Here is an 8038-nt window from a genome sequence, read left to right as displayed (position 1 = left end):
AGGCAGGACAGGGGATGAGGCTGCTTGGAAGCCAGGAGAAGATTGGCACCACTTTTAACAGGATCCCTGACATACACGCACACTCACACACACTCGTATACACACACGTAAGCATCATGTTCTTATGATTCGTTCATTAAACCCATAAAGAGAAAAACATCCTCTCTGCAGAGTCCCCTGCCTGTGTCTCCTCTCAGCCATTTCAGGCTTGCTGGAAGGTTTTTGTATTCTGTACTGGGTGGTTGATTATAGAAGAGAAAATCAGCTCCTGCTGCTTTTAAGATGCATTTTCTTTCTTAAAGAGCAGATGATGTGAACATGACTTCTCTCCACCCCTGCCTGCCTTGGCTGCTGGCATCCAGGCATTGTGTTGGAAAAACACAAAAATAATTTTCTCATAAGATTGTTTTGTCCTTGAAGTAATATTTTGTCTTTGAAACAATATTTGCTTGTTACACTAGTCTGGCCTCTAATCACTCCTTGCATTTTTGGCTTCTGTAACTGAGCTGCTTGCTTATCTGCCTAGACCACGTGAATTCTGAGAAATGAACTCACTGCTATGCTAGCCTTGTAAATGTGTCGCCTATAAAAGCTTTGTAAGACCTGAGCTCAGGGTCCAGATTTTCAAGCATTAGCTTGTCTGGGCCCATCAGTGTAATAAACACCTGACTCTCCAACCCTCTGAGTGCCAATCCCTTCTCTGTTGAAGTCCGTTCCATAACAATTGCAGCTTAGAAGGGCCTGCCAGGAAGGAGGGGTGGCAGCAGGCTCTTTTAGCTCTTCCAGCCCCCAGCAGCCCACCCTGCTGGGACCCAGCCCTGCACCCACACGGCTTCCCCCAGTCTTCTCCCCACATCCCGAGGGAATCTCTCTGGTTACTCCAGCTATTTTCACTCCTCTCTGTACCAATACATGTGAATCGAGCTGCCTAGCACAGAGCACACAGTGTTGAATGAATGAAGAAATAAATGATGAATTACAAACACTAAGAACTTAATGAAATGAATACTGAACTCCAGAGCATGCTATCTCTCTCTGTCACTCTCAGTGCCATGGGCCTTGCCTTTCAAAGTGGTCCCTGGACCCGCAGCATCAGCCATCACCTGGGGGCAAGGACTGGAGGTGACCCATATACAGATTAAACTTGGAGAGGCACTGCTGCGTGGTCCTGAGTGGAGGCAGGGTGGTAGACAAGATGACCCTATAAGGCCCCTCGTTGCCTTATATGTCTCTTGATGTGATGTCAGGTTGATATGGCTATGAGAAGGCTTAGCTCAGGTCACTACAGACATGCAGCACTGCCGAGGATGGGGAAGGTGGGATTTCCACTCTTTCCTTTCCGTTCTAGCTCTCCATGCTGTAGTGCTGCTTCGGAGGGCCCAGCTGACAGATCTGGAGCACAGCATGGCTTTGTTCCAACTAATTGCCAACAGTTGGCTGAAGCTACATTTGTTATTCAAAAAGGCTCATTAGTCTCCTAATGCCAGTGTAGCCTTGACTGCTCCTGGTGCCTCTCACCTCCCAACACCCAGTTCCAGATGGGGCACCCTGGCCCCTCCCAGTACAACAGGAGGAAACGGCTTCCTTCTCAGAAGGCTGAGCTAGTGCCTGGGGACATGCAGCCTGGCTGACTTAGTACCTGGCTGAGACCTGCCTCCAGCTAGAGTGGTCCTAGGAGGCCGGACCCAATTCTAGCTCACCCTTGGGTCACACAGCCTTGGAATCCTTTGGGTCGGTGAAAAAATGGATTACAGTAATGCCACAAAAAGTTATCTGGGACTTCCAGGGTGAGCTGAGCTGCCCTCACACAGCTAAATCAAGGAATCAGCCCCTTTGTCTCTTGGGTGTGGGGATGGGCTCTAATCTTGGAAAACCTTGCAGGACATTTGGAGACAAGGAAAAGGTGCATTTTAGACTCCTCATGATAAAGAAGTCCCGAAGAACTGCAGAGCCTTTCGCCAAAGTTTCTCCCATGACCCAGAGATCATGATTTAAATGTTCCCCTGCCTTTCTCCTCTATGTTTGGCTTCCGTGGATTTGTCTTTCCAAGACTATAAACTCTTAAGGGACAGAGTCTGCTGTGTCATTCAACCTTCCCCTCTGTGCCCAGCACCTGGCCCTGCTGACCCAGCAGCCATCCACATAGCCTCAGCCTAGATATGGGGGTAGGCAAGAGAGCATGAGGGAGCCGGGAGAGGGCGAAAAGGCAGGCCCAGAAAGAGAGCACGTGAGGCAGGGAGACACTTGGGGCGCATCTCTGAGCATCAAGAATGTCATGAATGTCACAAATAGATGCTCGATGAGGACGAATGCCACTGCCTCCGATGGCCCCAGCTGTGGCCCAGATGGTGGCTCCCAGCAGCAGGGCTCCAGCCTCTTCATTCTCCCAACATCTTATTACACCATTTTCAGACAGAAAAAGTGAAAGAATTATACAGGAAATGCCCAGTAGAGATGCCGGGTATGTAAGTGCTCATCTTTTTTGCTGTTTTTATTCTTCAAACGGTCCAGACTCTCGGACCTCAGTCCATCCCACCAGCATCACCTAAGCATCGGTGAGCAAGCGGTCCTTGTCACCACGTGGTCATCAAAGCATCTGTTAAAGCAGTACTGCCCTCTGCTGATCACAGACTGTCACTTCTCTTGGGACAGCTCTGCCTGGAGATGGGCTCACGAAGGGCTGGATCAGACTCTTTCCACCCAGCCTTTGCTTTGTCCCTCCCGTGCCTCTCCTTTGCTGTGTCCTCCCCCGCTTCGTTCTGGCGGGAGCCACCCAGGCACAGCCATGAGCACCAGACTGAGACCCAGCTAAGCTCAGACAGCTAAGCAACATGTTGGGCCAGCGAATGTCTTTGTGTCTTCCTTTTCTGCAGCCATGTACCGCGCGTCTGCCTGTGCGAGGCTCAGCACGGGGCTGTGTACGGTGCAGAGCTCCGTCTCCAGGCTGTGGGTAAACAGTGTGTCCACCGGGAACCCCACTGTCCTCCACGTTGAAATAGGGATGGTCAGACGCTTTCTTCCCTGGGGTAAAGAGGGGCTAAAGGGAAAGAGTGAGAACGAATGCAATAAACAGAGTGGCTCAGACACCCCTGAGGAGAACTGAAAAACACTCACCTTCTTAAAGGAACAGCTGACTTATTTCCAGGCGGACTTTTTGACTTCAGGTATGTTTATCGTATGTTTGTTGTTAAACATTCAGAGGTAGTCAGTGCTGAAGTATTTCTGCCAATGGAAAGGAGTAAATCAGAACAGATCATTCCCAAACTGTTGTAACTGGCAGCTGAGAGAGCGGGATCTCACCTCCGTCCTTTCCACCGCTTTCATCAGCATTGGCGAGAGCAGCGCTTCTCAAATGAGCTGCAGCACAGTCACTGGGGGGGTTGTTAACCCCCACGTTGCTGGTCCCACCCGCAGGCTCTGATGCAGTACGCGTGGGGTGCACCCTGAGAATTTGCACTTCTGGTGTTCCCCGGGTGCTCACTTAGGACCACACCGAGAACCAGTGGGCTCAGCTGTGCTATGGTCACAGCTCCTGAATCTCAGTGACTTCAACCATGAAAGTTTGTCTCTTCTTCGTGCTGCTCATGGAATAAGAGTCAGTGCAGCTCTGCTCCACACACTCACTGGAGATCCCAGCCAGCAGATGCTCCGTGACCTTGTAGCTGCAACTTCTAGAATGTGTGACCTTCTGGGTTGCTGTGACAAAGGAAAAGAAACTGGAGAATTATGTTTGAGCTTTTAACTATCTCAGCCCGGAACTGGTAACATAAATCACATCCAGTCACATTTCATGAACCAGAACTGCTCACGCAGCCCTGCCTGCGTTCCAGGCAGGAATCTTCCATGTCCGCAGAGGACATGAACTGGATGTGGGGGAACAGTTGTGCTGTCACCCAGACGTATCTCTTTTCACTCTCAAGAACACGTGCAGTCACATCAAAATGGGATGGTGGATTGTGGGGACACATTTTCAGCCTCTTAAATGTTGTTCGTAGAGTAATGACGATGTGGATGATGGTGATGACTGTGTTGGTCGTCTCTGTTGCTTATGATAAAATACACGGAACTGGGTAATTTATAAGAAAATAAAATTTATTGCTTATAGTTTCTGAGGCTGGAAAGCCCAAAGTCCAAAGAACACATCTGGTGGTGGTGACAGTGACCCCTCACATTGCGAGATGGTGGAAGCCGAGAGAGCAGAGAGACTGACTTCCTCACTCACTCTCATTTTAAAGCCCTCCCAACCACGCCCATGACCGCCAATTTTAATCCATTTATTATGGCACAGTCCTGCAATATAATCACCTCTTCAAGGCCCCCACCTTTCATTACCATAATAGGATTTCCCACCCTCAACAGTTACAGTGGGGATTTAAGCTTCTGTGAGGTCAGGGGCAGCCAGCCTACAGCGGTGGATTAGAAGATTTGGCAGACAGTCACTACTGAGTGCTTACTGTGTCCAGGAACTGTTCTAGATGTTTGTGTGTGTTCTCTCATTTAACCCCCACAACAACCTCACACAGTAAGTACCATTTCCATCCCCATTTTATAAACTAGGAAACTGAGCAAAATGCAGTTCTATAGCTTGCCCACGTCACAGAGCCAGTAAGAGAAAGGTCTGGGATTGCAGTCTAGCCAGTGTGATGCTACAGTCCATGTTTCTAACCACTGTTCTGCCCCATCACCCTGCAGTTAATTTTATTTTTGAGGAGAGAGTAGAAGAGACTGTAGTGAGATGGCCTGATTTCTAGATAAGCTAATAGTCCAAACCCAAATATTCTAAATATGAACAGTTCTACAGAGAGAGCTTCCCCACACAAGCAGCTTTAGTGATATACAAAGGAGTTGGTTCAGGGCAGATGTGTTCACAGGGGATCCAGCTCCAACAGAGCGTCGTTAAGGGCCCTTACTGATGCCCCACAATGTCTGGAGGGCCATTCAGGTAGAGTCTGTTCCCCCAAAAGGGTACAATCTTCCTGGTAATTGATCAGAGATCAGAATGATTGGACAAAACATTTCTTGACTTTTCTCAAAGAATTGCTTCCCCGATCATGCAAGTCCTTCTAAAATGGGATCGTAAAAATCTTACTGTCTCTTGCCTCTTTCTTCCCCCGCCCCCAGCTCCTCCCCTTGAGACACCACAGGCTGCAGCATCCCCACCTGAGACCGTAGCATTTCCCCTCACTCTACCCTGTGGGCCATGGGCATGTCCTTACTTGACAATATCATAGGAAGAGGCTTGAAGTCTTAGCATTAATAGGAAACAGTTCCTCAATTTGCAGCATCTACACAAAAAATAACCCTTTTTCCTACTGATAGTGATGGCCTCTCATAACTTCAATAAGCATGCTAACTGGGCAAAGGGAGAGATAGAAAACAAAAATACACTTGGGGATGGGAGAGAAGAATTCTACCTAGACACGGTGGATTAGAAGATTTGTTTTTTCTCATTAGTGGAAGGGGAAGGATTTAGCTGCAAAACCTCTGGCTGGGCCGCTGAGAGCCAGCAGAGGGCGATGGTGGAATTCAAATGTGAGCTACAGCTCAGCCCTCAGGTCATTCCAGAGATCCCTGGGGGAATGTTACCTCATCAGGAGGGACCTGTTTAAACCCAAACACAGGATACCTGATGGCCCTTGTTAGGACATCAAGGAGAGTCAGTCACTGGCCTCAAAATGTCAGATTTCTTTCTTGGGTTTTATAATCCTCTCGTTTCCTGTTTTTCTTAATAAAAATTCAAAATCTCCCTGGCAATGATTCTGAAACACTGCACTTTTCAAGGCAATCTGAAAATACTGGCTATTATGTTTGGACAGCCATCAGAGATACATGCTCAGTCATTCCATCCATGTATCTCTCTCTCTCTCTCTCTCATATACACATGCACACACGCACACAATCAACACACAATTTCTTCCGACATCTAACACCACATTTGCAAGCAGGGATCCAGCTGACAAGAAGGATGCATGGCAATCGACTGAGAACTCAGACAGGCTATTCCCCACGGGAGGTCTGTGCTGTGCAGGGTACCCCGCCTGTGCCAGTCTTACTGTGCCACCCCACTCCAGTATGACTCATCTAAACTTAACTAGTTACATCTGCAGTAACAAGGTCACATTCTGAATCCCATCAGTGGCTGTTTCCCAGGGTCTCTCAACCTCCATGCAGACAGACTTCTGGCAGGTCCACCTCACCCATTTTCCAGATGAGCCCAGATGTGTCTGAATCTTTTTCACATTCCGTATTTCTTAAGCATCTACTAAGTTCCAGTCATGTACTAAGAACTAAAGATACAAAGGTAAATATGATAGATATGAATAAAGGAGATATTTTCAATGCAAAATCATAATTTGAGTGATACAGGTGTATAAACAGACTGATAGGTGTCATGGGACCCCCCTCTCCCAATCCAGAGAAGCCTTCTCCAGGAGGTAAAGTTTGAGATGGGTGTGAAAGGCGGGGAAACCCAGAGCGGCTATGCTGAGCAGAGTCAGGGCGCCAGCATGATAAAGTGCATAAGCACAAAACAGCAATGTGTGCAGGGAGCCGAGCCTGATCCACACTGCACATGCAGCTCGGCTTTGATCCTGTGAGCTGCCAGCATGATAAAGTGCATAAGCACGAAACAGCAAGGTGTGTGCAGGGAGCCGAGCCTGATCCACACTGCACATGCAGCTCGGCTTTGATCCTGTGAGCAACAGGAAGCCATGGGAAGATTGTACCCAGCAGTGATATGCTCAGATTGGCATCACCAGTCAGTCACTTTAGCAGGGCTAGTAAGACATGGGGATGGGAGAGGGGTGAACCTAGAAGAATAAGACCGTTTAAGAGTCTCTTACCACAATCCAAGCAGGAGATAATGATGGCAAGCTGGGAAGGGATGGAGAAGAGGGACAAATTCAAGAGCTGTCTAGGAAGCGAGAGCAGCAGGACTTGGAGATGTGCTGATGTGGAAGGGTACGGTGGGGCGGGGGCTACAAGGTGCTCAGACTTCCGGGTGGGATGTCAGAGGAGACCGGGGAGGCACAGGGGAGGAGCGGTTGTCAGGGTCACCTTGTAGCTCCATGTCACCCTGACCCTTCACACCCCCCACTTCACAGTTCTCACTTCTCACTTGGATGCATGTTTAGACATGCAGAATCGAGGTGACTATGGGACCCCTGGGGGTGGGGTTCACCCCGGCCCTCAAATAATCCACAGTCCAACACAGAAGATAGACATGTAGGATCCAAATATGCCCAGATCCAAGTAGCTACAATTCCACAATCCATTCTTCACAATTCCAAAATCCAAAGAGCCCTTGCAATCTGAAGGGAATTTATAAAAAAATTAATTTGAAGGAAGGTCATTTAGCAGCAAAACTGAACTAAATTGTCTTGAGCTGACTACTTGACTTGTCAGCTGTGCCCAAGGGGGGATTCTACATAGATGTGGTGGCTCCTATCACAGCCACAGGACAGGAAAATGAGCATTTCTCAGCAGGGGTGGGGGGGGAGGCATGCCAGGAACAAAGAAGAATGCTGTGTAGACCCACAGGCAATGCTCACTGTGCTCGCGAGATAGTGCTGTCAAAATCACATTGTTCTTCCCGTTCCATAGATGAAGAAATCAAGGCTCAGATTTGCTTGAAGTCACCCAAGAAGGACTCAAACCTAGAATGAACACCTCTTCTATGAGATGAGAATCTGGAAAGGAGCACTGGGACCTGAAGAGTCTTTACACTGAGACTTATAATTGTCTGACTTTTCCACGTCACATTCTGGTTGTTTTCATGTTGACCAAACACCACCACAGACATGTTTTGCACAGCTGTGCTCTTCTCCAGTCCGTGGGCTAGAAGTAGAATCTTCTCCAGTCCGTGGGCTAGAAATAGAATCGTTCCCAGGAGGCTAGCCTGGAGGGAGAAACCACGTGGTGCTCTCCACGGGAAGAGGAAAGCTACAGAGCGGTTCTTGAACTTGAAGGCTAGAAGCGGGCTCTGCAGAACACAGTGGCAGGTGGTGCCCGCATGGATGGTGCGTCGCTGTCTCTGCTG

General features: G+C 48.7%; 1 long non-coding RNA gene across 1 annotated transcript in view; it reads right to left on the bottom strand.

Annotated features, from left to right (window-relative positions):
- The window catches only part of LOC103598270, a 15303-nt gene that overhangs the window by 4404 nt on the left and 2861 nt on the right, over positions 1-8038 (bottom strand). Inside the window, exon 2 of the long non-coding RNA XR_551190.1 lies at positions 6062-6065. This is a non-coding gene — a long non-coding RNA (uncharacterized LOC103598270). The remainder of the gene's footprint in view (positions 1-6061; positions 6066-8038) is intronic.

This window comes from Galeopterus variegatus, unplaced genomic scaffold (genome assembly GCF_000696425.1).
Source record: "Galeopterus variegatus unplaced genomic scaffold, G_variegatus-3.0.2 Scaffold2550, whole genome shotgun sequence".
Classification (NCBI taxonomy): domain Eukaryota; kingdom Metazoa; phylum Chordata; class Mammalia; order Dermoptera; family Cynocephalidae; genus Galeopterus; species Galeopterus variegatus.
Note: the sequence above shows the minus strand (reverse complement) of the source record. Positions and strands in the feature narration are given on the sequence as shown.